At 37.8% G+C, this 23,878-nt stretch overlaps 1 long non-coding RNA gene across 1 annotated transcript; it reads right to left on the minus strand.

Annotated features, from left to right (window-relative positions):
* Nucleotides 1-10,806: 10,806 nt before the first annotated feature.
* Nucleotides 10,807-12,145, minus strand: LOC139308836 (uncharacterized). Its single transcript, XR_011599760.1, has 3 exons — nucleotides 12,077-12,145; nucleotides 11,472-11,571; nucleotides 10,807-11,351 (listed from the first exon to the last, which is right to left on the minus strand). It is a non-coding gene; the product is annotated as an uncharacterized lncRNA (long non-coding RNA).
* Between the last annotated feature and the right edge of the window lie 11,733 nt (nucleotides 12,146-23,878).

A 23,878-nucleotide genomic window follows, 5' to 3' on the forward strand; every position in this document is an offset into this window, starting at 1 on the left:
GAATTTGATGTGGGAGATTTAAAAGAATTTATTTCTAAAACTTTGGATGATAAATTTCAAAAATCTCAACAGGAGATAGATGATAAACTTCAAAAATCACATCAGGAATTTATGCAGGAAATTAATGAAGTTAAAGATATGGTGAAACAGAACCAAAACAAGGTGACCAAAAAAATATCAGAAGTGGCATCTGGCCTGGCAGAATTTATTGGGAAAGTTGATTTTAAAGTTGAAGAACTTAAATCAGAAGTTAATGTTAAGATGAAAGACAATGATTATAAAATTGCTGATGTTGACAATAAAATGCAAAGAGTTGAAAACGAGATTGTCATGATACAATTCAGGGCAATGGAGTTTGCTATATGGCTTCGAGGAATTCGAGAGGAGGAAAGACAGGATTTGAGACAAGTTTGTTCTGAAGCCCTGGCCAAGATTATACAAGTCAATCCTGATGTGATTTTTCACAAAATAGACAAAATTTACAGAGTGAATTCCTGGGTGGCCAGACAAAGACAATTACCTAGAGATGTGGTCATATATTTTACAGATAGAGAAATAAGAAACGATATCCTGCAAAAATCCTTTTACACTTCTGTGCAAGTGGGGGGCTCACGAATTGGAATTTATAAAGAATTACCTCCTAAAATGCTGAAAGCTAGAAAAGAATTTGGCTTTCTTGTTAAGGAATTGCAAAATTTACAGATACCTTTCCGGTGGGACGCACCAGTTGGTATAATTTTCAGATATAAGGGAGAAAGATATCGTTTGAATACCGTGGAGAAGGCACAGCACTTTTACACTACTATTCTCAAGGAAAGAACACCATCTCCACGTACATCTACAGTTTTGGAGATTAAAGAGAGTGAAGAGAAGCAACCTCAACGAGAATTGCAAGAACAGTCTAAGCAGGAATTAGAGGAAATGCAAGGCGCAGAAGGAGGTTTTCTAGATGAGCCTTTGCTGGAATCTTCTCCAATCTTGGACCCGGTTCGGATGATTGAAGTTAAGGATCAACGTATAACTCGAGCTCAATCTAAGTTACTTAAACAAAAGCAACAACAACAACAGGAAAGACAAGACAAGGAGGCAGTTAAGAGTACTGCACAAGAGACTGGAGCCATGGGGGGAGCGAGATCGAAGCTTTCGGATGACCTTCAATTATTCTGCTCTTTGCTCCAAAAAGAGGGAGATGAAAAGGAAGAAATTATTTACATATTTGAAACAATTTAATAATGATATAATTTGTTTACAAGAAACGCATATCACAACTCAAGATCAAAAATATTTGATAAACTCCAAACTAGGAACACATTTTATATCTTCAACTTTGCAAAAAAAGAATGGTGTGGTTATTTATGTAAATAAAAAGTTAACAGCTAAAGTTATAGAAGCAGATGAAGATGGTAGGTTTGTAGCAATTGAATTGCTTACAGCAAATGGCCAAATTCTTTTGATTGGAATTTATGCTCCCAATCAACAACAGGACCATTTCTATAAGATGTTACATACTAAAATACTGCAATGAGATTACAGATCTATTTTAATTATGGGAGACTGGAATGGAGTAATTGATTCTAAATTAGATAAAAAGAGTTTGGCAAAGTCTAGGATCAGATTACCACAGACCTTTTTTGACATGAAAGAAGATATGGAACTAAAAGATGTTTGGAGAATACATAATTCAAAAGAATTGGACTATACTTTTTTTTCTGACAGACACAGATCCTTCTCTAGGATTGACTTCATTTTGTTGACAGACGACTTACTTGTTAAGACAAAAAGAACAAAGATTTTTCCAAGAACTTTGACTGACCATAGCCCAGTATGGATAGAAATTGAGATGGATAAGGTTGAGAGACGTTCTTGGAGATTAAATGAGAATTTGTTTAGATATGAAAAAAATACAACAGAACTTAAAAAGCATTTGAAAGAATTTTTTGAAATAAATTTGAATAAAGGTACCCCAATTGAAATTGTGTGGGACGCAAGTAAAGCTTATATGAGAGGGGTACTTATCTACATGAATTCTAAACATAGACTGTTCCGACAAAAGAAAAGATCTGAACTGGAAATAGAAATAAAGAATAAAGAGCAGTTACTTATTAAAAATCCAACAGATGAAAGAATACGTAGTGCTATAAAACTTTTGAAAGACCAATTCCAAATGCTTATGGCGGAACAAGTTGCAACAAACTTACAATATGCGAAGCATAACACATTGTGTAACGCTAATAAACCGGGCAGATGGTTGGCTTACACATTGAGGAAAAAACAAAGTATACGGACTATTGATAGTATTGATATTGGAGGGAAAGAAATTTTTCAACAAAAATTAATTAAAGAAGCTTTTGTGGACTATTATACCAAACTATATGCCAAAGAGGAGGTGCAGAATGGACTTATAGAAAAATATTTAAATGATAAAAGAGTTACAAAAATTACTGATCAACAAAAGGAAAGAATGAATTATCCTATAACAGAGGAGGAGATAATAGTAGCAATTAAACAGTTAAAAAAAAGCCAAAGCTCCTGGCACGGATGGTTTGACTGCAGTGTATTATAAAACTTTGCAAGCTGAAATGGTGGGACAACTCAGAGATTTATTTTGTAATATTCAACAAGGGGGTAAAATACCCCCATCATGGACAACTGCTTATATATCCTTGATACCAAAAGAACAAGTCGGTCCTAAAAAACCAGAGAATTATAGACGAATATCTCTTTTGAATACAGATTATAAAATCTATGCGAAAGTATTAGCCAACAGGTTGATGCCAGTAATTCAAAAGGTGATTCATGATGATCAAGCGGGATTTATCGAGGGCAGACATATGAAGGATAATGTAAGGCAAGTAATAGATTTATTGGAATATCTTGAGAAGAATAAACAGATTCCTGCAGTGCTGGTCTTTCTGGATGCAGAGAAGGCCTTTGATAGAGTGGATTGGAATTTTCTATTAAAGACTTTTAAAAAGATGGATTTTGGGGATCAATTTATACAGGCGATTTCAGCAATTTACCAAGAGCAAAAGGCACAGATCATCATTAATGGAAGTTTGACAACAGAGTTCAAAATTGAAAAAGGAACAAGACAGGGATGTCCGTTGTCCCCACTTTTATTTATTCTAACACTAGAAGTCTTGCTAAACACAATACGGGACTCTAATATCTTGAAAGGTATAATGATTAGGCAAGAGGATTACAGAATAAAGGCATTTGCAGATGATCTGGTTGATACCCTATCACAACCAATGGAATCAATAATCCTGATGAAGGACATTATACAAGACTATGGTAAAGTTTCAGGTTTTAGACTGAATCCAAAAAAGACTAAAATGATAGCTAAAAACATGACACAAGATCGTAAACATGAGCTTGAAAGAAGGGCAGGTTTTGAGACTGTGCCTAAGGTAAAATATCTAGGAGTTCAGGTTGCAGAATCAAACATTAAATTGTTTCAAAATAACTATGAGGTGTTGTGGCGAGAGGTGCAGAAAGACATGGAGACTTGGAAAAAACTGCAGCTGTCTCTACTTGGAAGAATAGCAGCAGTTAAGATGAACATTTTGCCAAGATTTCTTTTTCTGTTTCAAATGATTCCGGTGCTTAAAAGTGATAAACAATTGAAAGTCTGGCAAACTGGAGTGAATAAGTTTGTCTGGAACGAGAAAAAGCCGAGAGTGAAATTGAAAATTATGCAAGATGTTCCAGAAAGAGGAGGTCTTAAACTTCCAAACCTACAGTTATATTATGATGCAGCAGCTTTAACTTTAACAAGTGATTGGTTTGGAAGGAAAAAGACTGGAATATTGAATGCAGAAAGTTTTGATCTCGAATTTGGATGGCATGCTTACTTATTTTACGACGACAAAGTTGATAAAGTATTTAAAAGTCATATACTTAGAGACTCTTTGATGAGAGTTTGGAAGAAGCACCGACTCAAATGGGATTATAAAATACCGCTATGGCTGGATCTTTGTGGAATACAAATATAATGTCACTCGGGGGGTTTTTATACAAAGAGGTTCTTTTTACAGATGCGGGCAGATGGCGGCTGAAGACATTGCAGACACTGATGGACGAAGGGATTAATCTAACATGGTTACAATATAATCAATTACAATTGAGATGGAAAGAGGACCAAAAAACTGGTATTATGTTGTATGAGGAAGAATTGGTTAGACATATAAAAGAGAAAGGTCCAATGCATATCAAAAGGCTCTATAATGTTTTGCTAGAAAGGGACTCAGAAACTGAATTAGTTAAAGACTGTATGATTAAGTGGGCACAAAATTTTGAAGAACCAGTGATGTTGGAAACATGGGAAAAAATTTGGGTTCAGAATGTTAAATTTACACAGTCGCAGAACCTGAGGGAAAATTTCTATAAAATGTTTTATAGATGGCATTTAGATCCCAAAAAGTTGTCATGTATGTACCCTAATGTTCAGCCAAAATGTTGGAGATGTGAATGTTTGGATGCTACGTATTATCATGTTTGGTGGACCTGTAGGAAAGTTAAGGCTTTTTGGATAAAAATTTGGTGGGTCATGCAGAATGTTTTGAAGAAAAAAATTCAATTTTCTCCACAACTGTTTTTATTGGGTATAGTTAAGGGTTTTACATTGGGTGAAACAAAATTGATATTGTATATGATAACAGCAGCAAGATTGTTGATAGGTAAATACTGGAAGAATGAAGTTTTGCCCACTATTGAGGAATGGACTTTGAAGATGGCCAGTTTTGCAGAGATGGCGAAGATTTCAGCATATTTAAAAGATTGTTCACAAGAGACTTATGAATGGGAATGGAAAAGGTGGATAGAATATGTTCAGAACAAATATCAAACTAGAAAGTATCAAATAGCTTTTATTTGAAAATAATGTATTAGAAATTATTTATTTCATATTAGAAATATGTAATGAGGTAAAGAGAAAAATTATACAGGGGAGGGAGAGGTTTAAGTCTACATATAAGTGTTATATTAAGGGTTCTTTATGAGTATGAGTATATTATAGGGAAGTCTGGGGGGAGGGGAGGGTTAGGGAGGGCTAGGGAGATTGGGAAGTTTGGGGGGGGAGGTGGGGGGGGGGAAAGGGGTGAAAATGTAATTGTAAAACTTTTGCAATAAAAAAAAAAATTCAAGCCTGGAGGCAAAGGGAATTCTATTGTGAGTAGAGGAGTAGAGTGCTCTTCTCGAGAAATACCACTGGACCCGCTCAATCACGTTAATGTCCGATATACAGTGTGGGTTCCAGGCAGATGAGCTGTATTCGAGAATTGGTCTGGCAAAGGTTTTGCATGCCCTAGTTAGCAATACAATGTTAATGGAGAAGAAGCTTCGCAAAATCAGGTTAACAACTCTTAATGCCTTTTTAGCAATGCTGTTACAGTGAGCTCAGTTATATATGCAACTCAAAACAATTTCTCTTCACTCAGTGTGGCCCACGCAAGCCAAAAGGCTTGACACCCCTGGTCTAGAGGACCAAAAGTTAGAATGGCTATAAGAAAGAGTCCCAGGTCACTTTTTTGTTTTCAAATGCTAGAAGCACTGGATTCAACTATGTGTGTGTGTGTGTGTGTGTGTGTGTGTGTGTGTGTGTGTGTGTGTGTGTAGAAAATGTGAAAAATACAATAACAGGTATTACTCATACAGCTCAATCCCCTGCATTTTTAACTTGGAAATAAACCCATTAAAACCGTAATGGCTGCTCTAAACCAAGAAATCCTGTTTTAACACTATATATGAGCTAACATTTTCTCATAAAACCTGTAGAAAAGCAAAAATTTCACTATAATTAGAAAAAGAGCCCAATCTCCCCTCTCTTTTTCCCTTTTTTTTTTTTTTTTTTGGTGAATATTCTTGGGCTCATCTACATGGGATCTTATAGGCAGAAATATAGATTCTGGGTTTATAGTCATTCATAGTGAAAATGGAACATAGGGAGAAAGAGAATAGGAGATTGTTTTTCAATAGCATTTTTACCGGTTCTGTCTCTTTAACAACAATTTTAAATGAAAATGTGAAGCTTTTCCTGCTGGGAGAAGCTAATCAAAGTATTACTGTATTAGTTATCCTTTAAAGAACAGAGGGGGAAAATGTGACAACTCGCACTGACAAGCAGAGATTGGATCTTATCAAGCAAGTTTCATGTTATACTGATAGAGAGGAAGAATAAAAATAAACTGAATTGCAGGAAGACCCCCACAGCAGGGATAGCAAGGATGACAGTGTAGGACTGGTGGGTACAGGGTTAGTCAGGGCCATTTGACAGTGTTTTGCAATGACCAGTAGGAGTCTACTATCAATTATAGTAAATTGCTATAAATTGCTAAAATTAGTTATTGTAAGTTTGATATGGAATGCAGTGGCTCAGTGGCTAAAATGCTAAGCTGGTCGATCAGAAGGTCGGCAGTTCAGCGGTTTGAATCCCTAGCGCCACGTAACAGAGTGAGCTCCCGTTACTTGTCCCAGCTTCTGCCAACCTAGCAGTTCGAAAGCATGTAAAAAATGCAAGTAAAAAATAAGGACCACCTTTGGTGGGAAGGTAACAGCGTTCCGTGCACTTTCGGCTTTTAGTCATGCTGGCCGCATGACCACGGAGACATCTTCGGACAGCGCTGGCTCTTCGGCTTTGAAACAGAGATGAGCACCGCCCCCTAGAGCCAGAAATGACTAGCACGAATGTGCGGGGGAACCTTTACCTTTACTTTAAGTTTGATATAGCAAGTAATTGATTGATTGTGTGCCACTATATTTGTGCTGGCTATGGGTGACCACATAGATTTTTTTCTAGAATTACCTGGTCCAGTCTTGATCTTCAGATCTTCCAATGTTATCTCTATCACCACTGTAATCTGAGTCCCTCTATCTTGCTGCTGGTCATCCTCTTCTCTGGTGATTGATACAGATTACAAATAAGGTAATCTGATTTGATGTTCTGCTCTCCAAAGGTAATGGGAACATATTTGAAAGCATGTTACAGGTGCAATCATAAAATTGCTGCAATGAGAATTTGCCTATTGACAATATGGGTAGCCTGGCAGACTTGGCTCATTACAGAAATGGCTTCCCTCTTAAATTATTTCATTTTAACTATCAGTAGGCAGTGAAGGCAAAATCGGTTGGCTTGGACTCTTCCTCATATAGTTGTAACTCTGTGAGAGAAACATGATTCATTAGGATTTAATATTCACCTTTCATGTAACAACGGGTGAGAATAGCATCATTTGTATTGGCCTAAAGCAAGTTAGAAGACAATAATAAATCGTCTAGAAAGAAGACACATTAGCACGGCAGATTATTTGCTATCTGCCATAAGTGTTTGAACACTTCAGTTAACACACTGATAGTTGGGATTGTCAGTGGTTGGTCTTTGATTTGGCAATGTCACTACTCCATCAATTATGTCCAGTGTGCTATAAGGGTTATTTATCCAAAGCATGAATGATCATCTCAATCCCTGTTTTGAGTGCTGAAAGAGGGAGTGCTATGAACACCCTGCAACATGTTATCTTCTGATTACTAGATCTATTTCCATTCCAAATTCCAAATAGAAAAATAGTCCCTTTCAGGACTACGGGATGGGGTAGGATGTGGTAGATGCCACTGGTTACAAAATATGCACTTTCTGTCTCCATTTGCAATGCACACAAGCAAAAATATCAGAAAATTAGCTTTGGAAATAATAACTTCCGCAATTGTCATTGAATTTCACTTCCTAATCATGCTGTTGTTCCAACACATTGCATGAATCATTAAAAGCTACTATCATTATTTTATAATTGGAAAGTTCTGTGTGAGTTTGTAATGAAAACTTCCAAATATTTTGAATCCAGGTATATGGGATGGAATGCATCCAAGGAAAAGTCAAGTTCTTTGAATGATCTACCACGGATTCTATTTTCCTCATGGCTTCTTTATTTTATTCCCGGTTACTCCAGGATGAGTAGATTCTGAACACATGAAAGAAAAACATAAAGGGGCATATGTAATCTGTCCTGAACTGAACAAGTTGTGTCTTTTCCTTTATTTACGGATTTCAGAAAAAAGAATACAAAAGGCTAATTTATATCAAAGATTGAATATGTTTAAGTAAGCATTATTTTCTCTGAATGAGAACAGCAACCTAATCTTTCAGGAAAGGGACATTCCCTGCTCTAGGGATTCCCTGCTTAGGAATTAAAAGCATTGAAACTGGGGGCATTTATATGCAGGCAAGCTATGGACATTTTCTTCACAACCAGAAAACAGCCCAATTTAGTGCCTTCTAGGTGGTTGCAATACAACTATTAGTAACCTAACTGTAATATTGGTAGTGGGAAATGAGGGGAAATTTAGCCTCACGTAACTGGAGGAACTTTGGCATTTTCTGTGAGTCTGCCAGAGGATAGGAAAAAGGACAAGGTCTTTCCCAATATGTACACATAGTCCATCTCTTTTTTTATTCTCTGTTCTTTTGTATGTTTACAAACAGAAGTCAGGTCTCCCTTATCCAGGGGTTTTAATCAACCATTAAACATCCCCTTCTCAATATCTACATGAGCCTGACTTTTGGCCCACAACAGAAAAACCTTTAATTCTGAGATGATTGTATCATTCCAAGTCCATCTGGACAATTTAGCCTACCAAACTTGCAGACTGAGAAGGCGATGTTTGAACTTCACTCTGCTGTGCATTGATCTAACATCGTTTTGACTTGAGCTAGGCGACAAGAGTATGCTAAATTGGGATGCTATTAATCAAGCGCTGAAGACCTTGCTTCCCTGTGTGGATTTTTGGAACAGACAAAGCTCTTTTCTGCAGCAAAAAGGAACTTCAGTATTAATACCTACTCTTGTTTTTGTAAACAGAGCACATAATTTCACTGCCATTGTGACAAAGACTAAGGACACCATACAGATACAAAAGGAACTGTGTGAATTGCTCATAGAAGGTGTGACCCACAGCAAAAGAATTACCCTTTCATGTGGCTTTCTCCTACCTAGTATATTGGACTGTTAGAAGAGAGTCCTGGGTTCGAAACTAGCTGGGGCATCCAAAGAACACACAGGGCAAGCCACTTGGAGCAGAGGCAAAGTTTATTTCTGAGCATAATGTGAAGTACAGCAATCAAAGTTTGCAACAAAGTTATAGTTGTCAAGTGATTACCTTTATACATTTCCTCTGTTCTGTTCAGGCTCTGTTTGGAAACAGAGCCCACCCTGTAGGAATTATTGGAAACGGCAATTAACTGGGTGGCCAACAGGGGGCATTTGGTGGTTAGCTTGTGACATTTTCCCACTCATTTACCATATCAACTGGCTTCCTGCTTAATTAACACTGAGGCTGGGCTGAGGGGTGGCAGTCACTCAAGCAGTGGTGGGTTCCTCCCGGTTTGGTCCGGTTCGGCCGAGCCGGTAGTGGTGACGATATGACGTCACCGAACCGGTTCTCCCCCTTCACCCTCCGCCCTCCCACCTCCCCACCCACCCACGTTATTCTTATCTTTTATTTGGTCCCACCCCCAATCTATTGCTGCCTCCTGAGTCCCAGCTGATAACTAGAGGGGAAAAAACTGTTTAAACTCTTGCTGCGGGGCTTCAAAGGGCCATCCTACAGCTGATCAGTGTTAAAAGCAAACAAATGAGTCGGGTCGTAAGTGCAAGGACCTTCCAGAAATGACTCTGACCAGCTAGCCACGCCCACCTAGTCACATGACCTACAAGCCACACTCACAAAATAAGCCACACCCACAGAACCGGTAGTAAAAAAATTTAGAACCCACCCCTGCACTCAAGGGATCTTTTTATTAATAGTCATGATACCTGAATGGGCTGCAACCTTTGGCCAATCTCAACCACTTTATGTATGTAAAAGAGGGGGGTTATAATGATTGTTCATTTATAATGATTAAGTTACTAATGTCTGCCAACTTCCTATCAATTTCATCCAAAGGGTCAAACTTGGCTGAAAGTCAGGCGGTTCTTTGTTTTGTGACCTGGGGTTTCCTGAAGTCAAGTATGGCGAAGATTACAACGTGTGGTCTGGCTAGAAGGTGTCATGGACACTTTTACTTTCTAATAATGCAATTCTATAAATTCTGACATGGCTATGGGTCTATTTCTGCTAGGGAAGAAGAGGGTTTGCCCCATATAGCTTGAAGGAAAACGATGGAAAAAGATCTGGAGAGATCTATTCAAGAGATTCTTATCAGTACAGGACTTGCTCTATTTTCTCTGTATATCAAATTGATAAAAGGAAAAAAAAAACTAAATTAGGAAATTTTCAGAACAATCTGCTTTATATAAATTTTAATATATATATATATATAATCTGGATGGAATATACCTGGGTATCCTGGGTAAGAATATTAAGACTCTAAACAAAAAAAATTATGCAAGATTCTAAAAACAAGCCATTTCAGAGCGATAAATCCAAAACACAGATTCAAATTGTTGTTTACAGTCTCAACAGGTGTCCATTTCAATAAAGACAAGCTGATAAGACCAGAAGACAACAAAGACTTACCTAAATAACTAAAGGGTAACAAAGATGGGAGCCAAATCTCTAAAATCAGTCTATATGTTTATTTTTTGTTTTACACTCTCCTTAAAAATACCTATTAATTTGTCTGCAACATTTTACTTCTATATTTTATCCAAATATTTAGATTCTTTTTTTCAAGACAGATGTCTTCACAATAAAATTGGCATATGATTAAACTAGTATATAAGCTAATTAAAGAACACAGCACCCAATCATTTTATGAGAAACACAACAAAATTAATTCAGAGTCTGGGTAAACAGAGAGGAGTTAATCTCCAGTGAGCTTTTAAACTGGAGAGTTTACATATAATAATAGAGGGACAAAAAGACTCCAGGGAATACTGTCTTCAAAATTAAGATTGTTGGTTATAATACAGAGTTCCCCAACCTTCGTGCCTTCAGGGTTCCAAGTAACACCCCCAACCAAATAAGACTCTGAGGTCAGCAGTTCCTCAAAGTTCCATTTTATTAGAGATGTCATATTGGCATATCTGGGAAAACCCAAATCTGAAAGCTCCTGGGTTTTCCCCATCCAAAGGAAAGTCAACCTTCCTTCCCCTGCACCCACATGTCCATCACATGGTCCAATCAATCCACCATCCCAACTGGAGATGTCCCCCAGTCACACTTCTCCAGGTGCAGGCTGAACGTCCTTGATTCCCAGACAAAAGAATGTTGTTATGGCTATATATCTCTACCCACTCCATATTACCCCGCTCCCACATTCCCACAGCACTAAGTGTGACAGCCTTGAAGATCCAAAGAAAAAGATGGCCTCCAGGGCTGACAGGCTGCTCCCCACCCCTTCAACCGAAGATGGTGTCCTGAAATGAGAGGAACATAGGAGGTTATTTCAGTGAGCCCCTAACCACCTCTCCCCCCCAGTGGGGCCAAGTGGGGAAGGGAGAGAGGGATGGTTCCACACGAGTGGTGGGGAAATGTACCTGCTTGCTTACTGCTCGTGCAAGTGGGGATGAGCGCATGTGCGCCCTCCCCACTTTCGTAGCTCAGTTCCAAATGGACCAACTGGGGAGTTGGGGAGCCCTGTTATAATATAATACAGGTAGTCTTCAATTTATGGCCACAAATGAGCCCCAAATTTCTGTTGCTAAGTGAGAATTATTGTGAGCTTGCCCCATTTCTTACAACCTTTCTTGCCACAGTTGTTAAGTGAATCACTACTGTTGTTAGGTTAGTAACAGTTGTTAAGGATATTGGTGGCAACATTTTCAAAACCGTGTCTACTATAAGTGTGTGTGTGTGTGTGTGTGTGTGTATATCAAAGCTAAGCATGCTTTGGAAGAGATCCATGAGCTCTGAAGTGCTTTTCATTCATTTTCAAAACATACACAGCCCCCATATACTATTTCTTCCTTTACCAACCATATCACAGCCTACTTTGTATTCCAGTGATGTCTTATTTAGACAGTTCTAAACACTTTCATTAATGCTACATAGTATGGTAAAAACATTAAGCCTGCCCTCCTATTGCTAACCCTTTAATAAAAATTCCCAGGAGTCCTCTTTAGTCAGTGACAAAATGACTTACCTGCTGATTTCTGCAGAGCACCCCTCTGTTAATGGAATAAAATCCGTCTACACTTTTCTTTCTTTTATTGCCCAGTTGCACCAGGTGATTCCAAACTCATTTTGCATTTCACGTATGATTCATTCCTGATTGCAATATGTTGAACAGAAAATAGTAGCCAGGTTTAGTATTTAATGAAAGGTGTAATATATCAGGAAATTATTCAAGGCCTACAGTTAGCGGATATTGCTCCCTGATAGACTTGATGCTATTTATACAGAGTAAATGGCAACAGAAGGTGCTGTGAACCAGTGAGCCATGCAATGCTGTAAAATACTTGAGTGTCAGGGGAAAAAAAATGATGTGTGTTTCCAGGCTGAAAGCCCCTGGCCTATAATGACATTGAACAGAATGCAAGCCAGCAAAAGCGGGCATATGTTTGAGTTCATGAAACACGATTTTGACAAATGATTGATTTAATACATCTTGCAATGTATTCGCCCTACTGCAAAGAGTGCAGAATAAAAACTAGTGGTGGGTTGACCCCGGTTCTCATCGGTTTTATAGAACCGGTAGTAAAACCAGCGGGAAGCTCCGCCCACTGACCCCGACGTCATCAAAATGCTTCTGCGCATGCGCAGAAGAGCGTGAGCGCGCGAAGCAAGCGTGTACACGCGGTCCCGCTTTAAACCGGTAGTAAAGGTAAGTAGAACCCACCCCTGATAAAGACCTCTATCAACATCCAAAGAAACCTGTGTATTCATATTTAATGAAATTTTTTGAGAAATGTCACAAAGAGTACCTACGTAGTTAATTCATTCAGCGCGTATATGGAAATGATCACTGAAGTATTAATAGATTAATGGCAGCCCACAATGCCTCTGGTCCATCACTTCTTTTGCTCTCTTGTTAAAGGTTGTGAGATTTTCTTTTTATATATAAATGTCTCCTTTCTCTGTTCTTCTTGTGATATTTTTATTGAAATTAAGGAATCTATAAATATTTTATCTTCTTTTACCCACTGTGTTTAGCAATCCCTCGGCCTCATGATCAATGCCTTCATATTTTTGTAATGATGTTTCACATCCCAAGCTATCATTCCTTCACTTCCCTGTCTGTCTCCACTGATCAGGAGGAGTCTTACAGGAGTCTTAACAAAAGTTTGCAAGCTACATTTTGTTTATCTACTTATCTACTTTTATTCAACTCCTTTTTATTCAGTCCTTTTGTACTAACCTGAATGGTGAAAGTATTACCCATAAAGTATCATTCAATGCTTCTTTTATTCAGTTCTCTTCCCCTTGTACTAACTTGAATAAAGCATTATCTGTGCTCCTTTAGAGCTGTTCATTAGAAAGAGAAATCATTTTTCTTTGTGTGTGTTTTGTGCTAATAATGACAATTGTTAGTTTTAAATTGATCAAAAACATTGCCACAACTTGAACATAAGTGACAAAAGGGACACGTTATGGACATGAACACTTTGAAATGTTTGTGTTTAGGTTTGGTTGAGTATACCACCATTCAGCAAACACATATTGCATTTTGTGCTAATCCCAGAGTTTCTAGCCAAGATGACAACTGTGATAGGAAAACTTGTTTAGTACATGTGTAACTATTTGAAATGCCAGAAAAGATTTCTGCTGTCTTTGCACAGTTTAGGCAAGAAGCCCACTCAGCTACTGAAATCATCATTCAAGGCAGTTGCTCCACAAATGACGAACTAAATCAATCTTTTTTAACTTGGGTGCCTTCCAGATGTGTGGGCTTCAATGTCCAGAATTTGTAGACAATACGGCTATTGCTGAGAAAGCAAAAAATTAAATAACAGAATTGGAGGAAACCTTGGAGGTCTTCTAGTTCAACTTCCTGCTCAAGCAGGAGACCCTATATCATTTTGGATGAATGGCTTCTTAAAAACCTCCAGTGATGGAGGAGGAGGACCCACCACTTCTGAAGGCAACCCACTGGTCAAGTTCTACTGATTAATTGTTTTCACTGTCAGGAAATTTCTCCTTAGTTTTAGGTTGGTTTTCTCCTTGACTAGTTTCCATCCAGTATTCCTTGTCCTGCCCTTCAGGTGCTCCTCTTCTTTGTGCCAATCCCTCAAATATTAGAACCCTGCTATCATGTCTCCCCTAGTCCTTGTTTTCACTAGACTAGACACACCCAATTCCTGCATTTGTTCTTCACATGTTTCAGCCTTTAGCCCCCTAATCATGTTCGTTGCTTTTCTTCACATTCTTTCCAAAATCTCAACATCTTTTTTTACACTGTGGTGACCAAAACTAGATGAAGTATTCCAAGTGTGATCTTACCAATTCCAAGTGTCATCAAGGGAGGTGCACATATCTGGGGGGCACTTGTTCATGGACAGTCTTTCTGAACTTGGGGAACTTTCAGATAGGTTGGATCAGAACTCCAGGCTGGCTCGCAATTGGAGAAGTGGTAGTTGCATGCATCCCGAGGGCACCTGGTTGGAGGAAGTTTGGATATACAGATGGTCTCCAAGACAACTTCCTATATTTCCAAGTTTCACTATCCAGAACAGCTTGGTTTGAAATAACATAAGGAGTTTTGTTAAGCCCCAACTGAGCAACTTACCAGCAGCAAAACATTGTAACTGGACAACTGACTCTATACAATATACTTCGCTTGTGTATTCAATTAACCGAAGGCCAAATATATGCCTGAAATCTTTCTGTATAGCAATAATCTGAATTTTGAAATATGTGGTACCATGACAACCACAGCGGGTTTCCTTTCATGCCATCGTGCATTGCTGTATGTTGTTAACAAAAGCATTTCAGAATAGTAATTCCAAAATTGTGTTTCAAAAAGCCATGCACACAATTTTAAATGAGGTAGTTGGAGGCAGAAATAAATGACTGAAAACATCTGTGATTCCAAAATACTCATCTAGAGGAAGGACGCTTGACTGGAACATAATGTTGTAAGATTCCAGTTTTGCTTTGGCTTCCTTCTGCTGGGCTGAGTCACTCTGCTGTCTGAATCCATACTGATTATGGATTACTAAACCCGCTTAGAGAGGGCTGTAAAGCAGAGTAAAGCAGTATATAAGTCTAAGTGCTATTGCTCGTGCTCTTTGACTATCATTATCTGTGCAGAGATGTCATAGCAGGGTCCACTTTTCAGATGAGGCCAACTTCTGCTTTGCAATGGGGTGCCTCCTTTCAGCTTGAAGATTGTTCCTGATAAGTGACCATCTATTTGGAGGGAGGATAAACATCCTGCAGCTCAGTGGTAGGTCATTGCTTCCTGCAGAAGGTTCATGATTCACCCAAGTTCAGAGAAATTTGAAATGGGACACTGAAAGATCTGCAGTCACTGTAGAGAATATTGAGCTACTTAACCCTGATTCAGGATATGGCACTAACTTCCTTTCTTCATACAAACTGAGGCTTGGTTTATATGACTATTTAACTATGCTCCATTAAAAAATAAATGTTAACTTGCACAATATATTAGGGCTTACTTTAATATAAGTCTTATTGAATAAATTATGAACAGATCCTCACTTTTTGATAGGCTCATTGTCTAGTATGGGTCACTTTTCCTTTTGTCTTTCTGTCCTTTCTGGCTCATTGCAGATGCATCCCATATCTGAAATTGGCTTAAGAAACAACTGGAAGCAGCCTTAGAGACCAACGGTTTACTACATTTGTCTGAGTTCACCCAAAATAACAAGCCAATAAATGTGGTTAATAACCACAAAGCTTTCATTCACATAGCAAACGAAAACAAAAACAAACAAACCGCAATAGCCATATTGTGTGAAGTAGGTCTGAAAGTGCCACGCAGTTTGATCTTGCATATTAAAACCAAACACAAATTTGGCACTCTGCCCATCTGAGTGGCAAAAAAGTATACACAAATGTTCCCTAATGAAAGAAAGAAAACTCTTAAAATTGCCCTGCTCACATTCCTTTTCACCATGGGAAAAAAGCTACACATCCTGGTTCTTTCATTTGGAGGTAAGAATCAGCATCAGGAATAGGATGCAAATGCAGGCTTCTTACTAAGAGGAAGTGGAGGAAGGAATACATAGATATCCATGCCAAATTAGGTTTGCCCTAAAAGTAAATATTTTCTATTCTTATCATGTGCTTCCAGTTGCAATGCTGAAAAAAAAGAATACCATTAATATTAGTTTTCTGTTCTGATGAAAGGCTGTCATGCAACTAGAAGAGATTCTCCAAAGACAGATGCAATAAAATGTCTTGTCCTTACAAGTCATAAAATTCGTGGTCCTGATTTTTACATTCCTTCCCTTGGATGAATCTGCTGATGCATGAAATAACTAACTTTTAATTCAACAATCTCTGCTAGACAGCTTCAGGTCTCTTGAGGTATGGCATTTATGCCTCTCCTCTTATTCCTCATACAGTTCAGCTGCGATGCAGCCAAAATCATAACATTTTTGTCATTTGTAACATTAGAGCTCCATAATGCTCGGAGATGGCTTTTTTCTTACTTTCCTGTAGGAAATTCTTGCATCAGCTACCCTTCTCCTGCAGTTTAAATTCTGCTACCTAGATCCCCCGAAGCAATCTTATCAATAAACTTGATCTTAATCCTCTGAGTCAGTCTCACACACACAAAAAAATCTGTTTGCTTTCCTTGCTTAGGTGAACAAGTGCCTCCAGACAAGATGGGCAGCACACAAATCAATCAAATAGATAAATAAATAAATAGTCTGCACTAAATTCATGCTTCACTTTGGCCACTTCATGGCCATGGAAACATGTGGTACTCTCATTCTTCAATCAGGAGGAAAGCAGATTTATGTAGAAAGCTTTATCCTTTACCATTCTTCAGGGACAAACTGTATTGCTACCCAGAATACACATTAGGACAAATATTTAGATGATTCAATCATTTAGGGCAACGATTGGTACATTCCTGTGTACCAATACTATCTCCCCACTATCTCCTACTGTTGGGGGAAAAAACCAACCACTACTTGTTGTTCTGAACATGTGGGTGTCTGTGGCGAGGGACATTCAAGCGGTCATTTTTATTTTCTAGGTATTTTGACTTTCTTTCTCTAGAGAAGGCTCTGGAAAGATGGAAAGGAAGAGAATGAGTGGTGATGACTGCTTTGATGCATGCCCTGGACGATCAAGATAGGGACAGATCTGCATGGAGAAAAACTATTTATATGGCCATTAAGAGTCATCGACAACTTATTACAAAGCCCATAATGTTCTCCTTAGAAGAAAATTATGTGTGAGAAATTACATAAGAATGCGTGAAAGCAGCTGCTTGAAAGGTTTTCTCTAATCCTAAAGTTAACAGTATTGTGGAACTTTGCCAGTTACAAAGCCGGTTCCTTTAGATATATATGTATCTAAACCATTAAAAGGGGCACGGTGGCTCAGTGGCTAAGACGCTGAGCTTGTCGATCGAAAGGTCGGCAGTTCAGCAGTTCGAATCCCTAGTGCCGCGTAACGGGATGCACTCCCATTACTTGTCCCAGCTTCTGTCAACCTAGCAGTTTGAAAGCAAGTAGAAAAATAGGGACCACCTTTGGTGGGAAGGTAACAGCATTCCGTGCTCCTTTGGCGTTGAATCATTCCGGCCACATGACCACAGAGACATCTTCGGACAGTGCTAGCTCTTCGGCTTTGAAACGGAGATGAGCACTGCCCCCTAGAGTCGGGAACGACTAGCACATATGTGCGAGGGGAACCTTTACCTTTACTTTAAACCATAAAAAAAAAAACTAATTATAAGGAAGAAATTTGATTATCTTTGATTTTCATAGAATTGGAGAAATGTAAATAAAAGTGCACCTATTTTATTTTTAAAACTGCACCTCAGACTTTCTACACTCGTGGAATGGGCTTCCCAGATAAATACAAATGCTATGTGTGACCTTTATGCTCTTGCAAGGATAACAATAAATTATATCTGATCATGCTCTAAGAATAGGAATAGGAAATAGAGCCAGGGATCTATTTATTAATGAGTGACCACTGAACACCTTTGGTATGGGTGTGGTTAAAACTGTACTGAGAAAGCAGCTCAAAAAATAAAGGAATATTGATGAAGACTTATCTAAGTGACATATGACTGGCGTGACTGGAAAATTTTCAGGAGTAAAGATGATAAAGCACATGTAGGAGGTATCATTAGCAAATATAGGACACAAAAAAGGGTTGGGTAGTAAACTTAATAAAAAAAAAATCAAACTAGAAAAGCTCCCATGCAACTGGCTATTAATAAAAGGGGAATAGTTCAATTTTCTATCCCATGGAAGGGAATTCAAGTGTCTGTAATTAATAGCAATAACAATAGCACTTAGACTTATATACCGCTATATATAGTGCTTTACAACACTCTCTAAGCATTTTACAGAGTCAGTAGATTGCCCCCAACTATCTGGGTCCACATTTTACTGACCTCAGAAAGATGGAAGGTTGAGTCAACCTTGAGCTGGTCAGGATCAAACTCCTGGCAGAATCAGCCTGCAATACTGCACTCTAACCACTGCGTCACCACAGCTCTTAATTAAATTAAATTAAACCTAAATAAGGTGAGGTGTGAGCTAAGATCTGGAGGGTGGGGTTGTCATTCTAATAACAGAATTAACTGCAAAGAATGTGCTGGTTTGCCACAATATTTTTATTGAAGTGTTTCCCTCCTAAAATAGAAAACAGCAACATAAAACCTGTTTCTAATAAAATAAAGCCCACAACCTCTCATAACCACATTCCTCCAACTCAAAGTCCTTCCCCACACGGAAAACAAACTATTAGCGAGGGCATGCCAATTTCTTTTCTGCTAATACTTTTATTCACTATATGTATAAAATACTGCACAGAGATTACCTGATGGCAAAAAGTCCCTCTTCTATAAATTGGACAACATAATTAATGTTTGCTTCATCTACTTTTTTTGGGTCACAATCACAACTCTTTTAGATACACAAGCAACAGTTTGCTTTTTTTCTAACTCTGAAAGCAAGAGTGAAGGGTCATAAAGGTTTTATTCCTGTTGTTCACAAAACGCACTTTCATTTCTCCATGATAACTACTGACTAATCAGATAGAGGCACCATCCTACACAAATGTTTACCTAGAAATATTAAGGCTTTTGTGAAAATAACCTGTGGTTGCTGAGTTCCAGTTGGAAGCCAGCAGTGAAGACTCTAAGATTTCTACTGTTCCTGAAGTTAGACAATACTCTTCTGTTCTTGGAGTAGTTTTGCGAAAATGGATTGTTTATAAGGTCAACAAAGATATATTCACCAACACAAAGTTCAACTTAAACCAAGAATCTCTTTAACTGTAAGTCTCTAGTAGCTTACTAAACAAAGAAGTCCACAGCTTGCTGGTATAGCAGATGAATTGATATAGAAAGTTCATCCATGAACGTTTGATTTATTTGAGAAGTATAATGGGGTTGATGGAAAGGCCTCAATGGTAAGGAATATTGGAAAAAAAGGAGTTGATGTTGGAACTATCAACAGCTACAATCCAGTAATGATTGGTATATGAGGTGGCACCTTTTTAAAAAAATTGCAGGAAGATGGAATATGCTGTTATAATTCTCTTATACAAAAGAAAGAAGAACAAATGACCAGATTGTCCTACTTTGGTCACATTATGAAAAGACTTAGATCTCTGGAGAAATCTAATACTGAGAAAGGTGAAAGGAAAGAGGGTGACCAGCATCAGGGTGGAGTAACTCAGTTACAGTGATGATGGATGTACTGTTGAAGAACTGAAAGACCAGGCTTGGGACAGATTGTCACAGAGAAAATCTGTGTGTTCACTAAGAGTTGACCCCAACTTAATGGCACATGTTGTAATCAAATAAAAATAAAGGGAAAGCTAATGATAATAAATGCAAATTGTTCAGGTGGATCCATTTGTAAAGTACATTTATCCAATAGACAGGATATGGAATAACAATTAGGACAGTTTGGGAAATGAAACATTTTTATACTGGAAAGAGATGTGCAATTCAAATTGTTGCTGGTAGACAAATGCATTAATGTGAGAAAGTTGTAATTTAGAGAAAGTGGCAAAATATTTTGAATAACTCAAAATTGGTTGTAGAATTCATTAAGAATGGTATAAAATGGAGCAAAAACATGTACAAGAATAAATTGGTTAGTGAATAATTCCATACTAGCAGGAAGTAAGGGTGCATCATGTATTTTTGCTATGGAATATATTTAAGAATAAACACATAAAATACCTGTGATGTTCAAAGTGTGTTAAAGGCATAAATGTGTAGACATGCAGTTGAATGGAGGTGACATCTCGAAGTATATATTCAATCGTATGGTGCAATAAAGAGCACAGATCTAAAAAATTAATGCCTGAAAGGTCAAGGTTTGATAAGGAAAATTGAGAGAATGCTTATAAACTACACATCAGTGGTGAAACATTAGATAAATGTGTGTATCTTTGTAAAATGTTTATTAAAGCTGGAATAGATGGAGAGGATTTAACTGTAAATGCTGCTGGAATAATAATGATAGAATATAGTACTAATATTTGTCAAAATAAGTTTAAATTGCTATAGCTTTTTTACATGGAAATAAAACTTGGGGAAGGCAGGAAAAAACATAAAAGTTGACATGCAGTGGGAACATGTAACATAAGAAATGTGATGATAAAACAAGAAGAGATAGAGTCAAGGATGAGTGGACTGATTGGGTGTGGACTGAATCCAAAAGTGAGTGGCCAGTTTGAAAGCAGCTTACTAAGGTTGGATCATATACAGAGTATGAATAAAGACTAAATCTTAAATAAATACAGTATATGAAGGGTCCTTGGTGCTCTCTGAGCTCGCTTGTTTTCTTGCAGACATTTCATTACCCAAACTAGATAACATCATCAGTGCTAGTAAGGAGTTCAAATTATATTCTAGTGCAGTTTATATTCTAGTGCAGGGATGATCCAGCCCATGGGGCCACCCTGGAAACAGTGAAGTGCCTCTGCCAGTGAAAACAGAGCTTGGGAGGGCTACGTGCAGTCCTCCCAAGCTCCATTTTTGCTGGCAGGGAGTTGCAGGAAGATGTCGCAGCAAAAAATGGAGCTCAGGAGCCTGTTTTTGCTGGCAGAGTGCTTGGCAGGTGCCTGGCACGAGTGATGTTGAGCTGGCCACGCCCACCCTGGCCATGCCCACACCGGCCCCCCCGAGGTCAAACAAATGAGACTCTCAATGAAATTGAGTTTGATACCCCTGTTTTAGTGGCTTGCCTGTCAGTGGTGGTAGTCTTAGAGATTCTGTAATTGGTCTGTTTGCTGTTGGCTTCTTTGGCAGTTTCTTGATTGGGTTATTATTTATTTAATTGCTGGTTGGATGTTAACCTTGGAATTAATATATGCTGATCTGGGTGTTTGGCTCATTTTGTTCCTTTTTGGTCTAGGTTGTAGTCTCTTTTGCATAGTCATATACATACAGCATATGATTGTAGTCTCACTGGGTCAAGAGGAAAGCATAAATTGAAAAAGTCATGGCTAGATGGAGTTGATGACAACCTCAAACAGTGAGAAATATAAAGTATATGAATTAGCAGCACTTATGGAAAAAAAGCTTGGTTTGCTAGAACATGGAGACGTTAGTGAATGTTTTTGGTGTAAACTAGATTTGGTTACATTTCTTTTTCTCATCTCTTGCATTTAATATTATTGCTCATTGCTTCTCATTCTTTATTTTCTCCTACTTTCCATAATGTTGGTTACAATATTTGCAAAAGAATAGCATGTTGGGTATATACAGGTCGAATATTAACTTGAGCAATTTTAACAATATCTCAAGAGACCAGAAACTGCAGGCAGAAATACATTTAATTATGGCGTTCAAGCATTCATATGTGAATTGAATTGGAACATAAAAATAGCAACCTTTGATATATAACTTTACACTGCAAACAAACGAATTACATTAAGGACATCCTTTTCACTAATGATTTATGTGTGGGGATGGGTGGGTAGGTAGATATATTCAGAGGTTTTTTAAAGTCTTCTATTTGCAGTTTGACATGGAAAAAAGCAATGGGCCAACCATGTGACTCAGTTAGTATAATCACATATATACCACATGGAATAAAATTATAGTTGAACACCCTGAAATTAAAAGCTTTAAGTGTAATATTAGATTCATTTTTCAAAGGATTTAAAATTTTTAAATTTTAGCTTAATTTTTAGAGAGGAACAAAATGTAATTATGGTTTTCAAGTATTAACATTACATACATAATATGTATCAATATGCTCTCCAAACATTCAGAATGTTGGCAAAGACATGTAATAATTGCTTTATTGAATCCAAGGACTAATGGAAGATAGGAAAAAATGTATAAGAGGAACATTTGAGTTTATTATTCCTGTAATAGTCTGCTTTCTTCATTGCAGATACTTTTTAGTAATGCTTTATTTTATTTTTTCTAAATCCTCAACAAGCTTCTAATTATTGTTTGGATGTGAAAGTACATTTTAGCCTCTGCAGAATCAGTTTCCCTGTAGTACAAATGTTCTCATTAGGAAGACATTTAACATGGGAAGAATATAAATGAGATTTGGGTTTTTTTATATTTTGATCAAAAGAATAATGGAGCCAAACCACTATGCTATTAGGTCTTTCACAGAAATTAGATGACCAAATGGCTTTTTTAATGAGCCCGGTTATAAACACTGACATTTCATGAAACATTCATGTTTGAATGACATAGTGCCTTTTAGAAATCAAAGGACAATTTGATGGAAAGATTCATCTCTATATGACACTAAGTTGTTACATTTTCCCCATGTTTTGTAATGTTACAAATCCAACTGTAACTCAACCTGAAGCATACCTGAACACGGGTAAAAACCAAATATTTCAGGGTTTAGTTTTAGGTTCTCTGATCAGTTCAGCCTATTATACTTGTTATGATAGCAATGTAATCAACATAGGCTATTATAGTTAAATTGGCCCAGAATTAGATTTATCAAACAGGATTTATATAAGAATAACACTATCATGCATGGGGAAACCCAATGTGCCAAGAAAAGCAGAATACAGAATAAAGTGTGTTTGCTTTAATATTGCAGGCACATTCAACGCCGGACTGAACAATTTGAGGAAATGACTTAGGTCTAGCAATTAAGAATGCTTCCAGATTAGGCCTTTTCTTTCAATAAAGCCTATTTGTCTCCTTCACAAAATGTTATGGCAAGTGGAATCCAGTACTGCCAATATGAAAGCAAGACAATATTCTTGATTAAACAAAGCCAGGATCACTGAACAATATATTCTGATTGACAGCACAGGACTTTCCCCCTCCCATCTGATAGCACCCCCCACCCGCAACTGAGGCTTCCAAGAAGTAAGTGCTTAGTTAGTACATTTTCCCTTCAGTTTAAAGAGGTTGCCCATTTTCTTCTGAGAGGATTGCAGGTAGTCCTCAACTTACAACAGTTCATTTAGTGACCATTCAGTTACATCACTGAAAAGTGACTTATGACCGTTTTTCACACTTACAACTGTTTGCAGCATCGTCATCCCCGAGATCACAATTCACTGACTCATATTTATGAGGGTCGCAATGTCCCAGGGTCATGTGAGATCATCTTTGGCGACCTTCTGACAAGCAAGGTCAATGGGGAAGCCAGATTCACATTTAATAACACCTGCAGTGATTCACTTAATAGCTGTGGCAAGAAAGGTTGCAAAACGGGGCAAAATTAACTCGGCTGCATAAATGTTGAGTCCAATTGTGGTCGCAAGTCAAGGACTGCCTGTATTCAACTGGGTCACACCATCACATATAGAAAGTTGCAAAAAAAACAAACAATAAAAC

This window comes from Pituophis catenifer, unplaced genomic scaffold (assembly GCF_029215685.1).
Source record: "Pituophis catenifer annectens isolate HBS135680 unplaced genomic scaffold, rPitCat1.0.hap2 SCAF_1, whole genome shotgun sequence".
NCBI lineage: Eukaryota > Metazoa > Chordata > Lepidosauria > Squamata > Colubridae > Pituophis > Pituophis catenifer.